This window comes from Gadus chalcogrammus, unplaced genomic scaffold, assembly GCF_026213295.1.
Source record: "Gadus chalcogrammus isolate NIFS_2021 unplaced genomic scaffold, NIFS_Gcha_1.0 GACHA127, whole genome shotgun sequence".
Lineage (NCBI taxonomy): Eukaryota > Metazoa > Chordata > Actinopteri > Gadiformes > Gadidae > Gadus > Gadus chalcogrammus.
Window position 1 is genome coordinate 45,001 of NW_026613562.1, and position 3,133 is coordinate 48,133.

Below are 3,133 nucleotides of genomic sequence, written 5' to 3' on the forward strand. Positions count from 1 at the left end.
TACGCATGTATGTATGTAGAGTTATTCAGCATGCAAGGTGAAACTTACTCTGAAGGCTGAAAGCAGCCTTATTCCTTTCATATTACTGAAAGGAAGTTCCCCATGTATAGGGCCTGCCATACCTCCCACTTTAAAATGGATTGACTCAAGGGCTGCTTATGTATGTAGGCCTAAAGTTGTTTTTATTCATCAATTATTTGCAAGTAAGACAAAATTTCATGAGCCAACAACTTGGTTCGAACACTGTGATTACAGATTCACCGGATGTGAACCTGCCATATGAGCCTATTTCATTCCAATCATTCAAACCATTCATTTCAAACCTTGAACACCATGGGTTGCCTTCTAATGCTTTTGTACGTTCCTTTGATGCCCCTGCACGTGTGTATTAGTGCCGGCGTGCGTGCTTGCGTGCGTGCGTGTGTGCGCGTATGTGTGCGTGCGAATGCATCTTTAACTATATAATAATAATGGTTATGTAGGCCTTTCGATATTATAATAATTTATTACAATAATTATTATTAATAGTCTTTGTATTATTTTCTGAAAAAAAATAAAAGCGCTTTGCTTATGCAGTGTGACAGAAAATCGAACGAGGTGGTTGTTGCTTTCAATTACTCTTTTATAGGCAAATATGCATTTCCAAATTGTTTTACGGGAATTGTGTTACAGCATGAGCATCTATCTTGGAAACTGAAGATCCGCTCCAAATGGAAAGCTCCGGGCGTACACCACCTTATCCATAAACAATAATACGCCAACGACGCCGAAGACATAACCCCTATATATATTTAGATGCCATGTTAAATTAACGGAACGTGAGACACTGTTCTTGTTGCTCAAGAGTTCTTCTAAGTATGATTATTTTAACATAATGGGGCAAACAGGACATTGGGATGCGCGCATGCAAAATAAAGTATATGCCCACCGGAGAAATCACGCGATCACAAATATCACAACGGCGACGTCTGACTACACTAATAACAACAGTACGAAAAATGTATATTAGAAGTTAATAACGGACTTGTATCTTTCAGGAAATCGCTATATCTCAAATGCAATTTACATTATTCTCTCACAGGGCTACATATTATTACTCTCACTGAATTATCGAACTAAAATAACACAAAAGAATAACTCCACATGTGTGTCCATCGTTAGGTCCATGCCTTTCTATCAGATCCCGTTCGCGTCGGCAACTTTGAATCGGACGTCTCCTCGCTGATTACTCCAATTCATTGAACCTTAACGTGATCTGCAGGCAATTATCCCTGCGTTTATAACGCGCCAAGCAACGCGGAGACGGGATATCGAGGTCTCCATTTCCCTGCTCTCTTACAGTCGCTGGCGCTTGCTGTATTGACAGCTTGAGCTGCTTTCTCCCACTTGACTAACTATTTAAAGTCCCCGTCTATCACCAACGCCTTTGATGTGGCAGGTGCGTCCAATCGTCCAATCCGTCCAGATAGTGTCAAATGCGCTTCACCCGTGGCAGCACAAATATTTAAAAAAAAACATAATTCTAAAAATGAGCAACCCGTCAGCTGGCACTCACCTGGCCGTTTTTGCGAGGTCCGCCCACATGCTGGTCCCGTCCCCCCCCCTCATCAGCACATGGTAGATGAAGAAGTAAGTGCCGGGTAGGCTGCGATAAACTTGCCGGAGATGCCGTCATAGTTGCTGCCACAGGTTAGTGACCCGTCGTCGAACTTGAGGATCTCGTACCCTCGTGGGGTTCTTAAGTCCAGCGTAGAACCCCACCCTCGTCACGGTGCTGTAGGTGGCCGTGCTGATAGCTCCATCGCCCCCGCGCCCCCTTCCAAAGCCCAGAACCCCAGTCCCGGCCCCGGTCCCCTCTGTCCCCCGGCGGCCCCATCGGCCCCGGTGCCCCGGCTCTCCGGGGGGGTACCCGTGGGTCCGGGTTTCCCCGGGCGTCCGGTGCTTGCCCTGGGGGCCCTGCTGCAGCGTGGAGGGCGGCGGCACTTTGCGTGGTCGCTCAGGGCCTCCGCCTCGCCTGGAGCCCCGTACGGCTGCTGCTTGTGCTGCCCGACCCGGAGAAGTGAAAAAAGGGCCTTGGTGGGTAGGGTCGCCACCATGCGGCAGGTCCCAGCATCTCGTAGTCTGGCAGTCGGAGCTCACGGAGTCACCAGCACGGGGATCAGCACCACAGCACCAGCAACAGCAGACCCCACGGCCCCGCCACCAGGGTCTCCTCCCGATGGCTGGAGGCGGTGAAGGGCTGCGCCGCCAGCGTGGGTCTCCCCGGGGGTAGAAATGGTGACGGCCGGGTACAGGGGGGCGCCTATGCTGCCCACTGATCGAGTTGGGGTAAAAAGAAACCGTGGGGGGGGGGGGGGGGGGGGATGTCCCGGAGAGAGTCCTCAGAGGAGGAGGAGGAAGGCGAGGGGAGTGGTGCGGAGACAGCCCAGCATGCGCTCGCCGACGTGAACTCCCGCTGGATGGACGGGATGTTGTCGGTGGTGTCGGTGGGGGTGGTGGTGGTGGTGGTGGTGGGGCGCTTCCGGCGCGCCTGTGTAACCTCTGCTGCCCCGGCCACAGCCCTACGTGGGCGAGGAACGCGGGCGGCGGCGTGCGCGCAAAGACATTGCTCCCCCGAAACTCTGAGCGATCTTTCCCCCCTCGATCGAACCCGTGAGAAACCAGGAGGGAGCCGAGAAGAATAGGAAGTAAGAAGACGAGCAGGAGAGTAGGAGGTGAGGAGAGGAGAGGATGAGGAGACACAGTGAACCAAGATGAAGATGGCTAAGTTGGAGTGAAATGGAGTTTTACGAGGGAGAGCGAGGGTGCTAGGTAGTGTTTGTTTAGATAGGAGAGAGATAGAGAGATAGAGATCTATAGATAGAGAGAGCAGAGAGAGAGAGGGATAAATGATGTACATAGACCTATAGAATTATGGAAAAAGAAATATAGCGATAGGGATAATACGAGGTAAGATAGTGTAAGCGATGGAGAGCAGCTATTGGGTCTCTGCGTGTGGTGTGTTTGTGTGTGTATGCTTGAGCTCGTGCGTATGTGCGTGTGTGCGTGTGTGTGTATGTGTGTCTGAGGGGGTTTGGTTTGTTTGTGGTGACGGATTCACAGGCTTGCCTTTTTATACATCACTTGCAGCCGA

The 3,133-nt window shown here is 50.9% G+C and overlaps 1 pseudogene; it reads right to left on the reverse strand.

Annotated features, from left to right (window-relative positions):
* LOC130378967 (C1q-related factor-like) overlaps nt 1-2,561 on the reverse strand; it is a 17,272-nt pseudogene extending 14,711 nt beyond the window's left edge.
* Nucleotides 2,562-3,133: the final 572 nt, after the last annotated feature.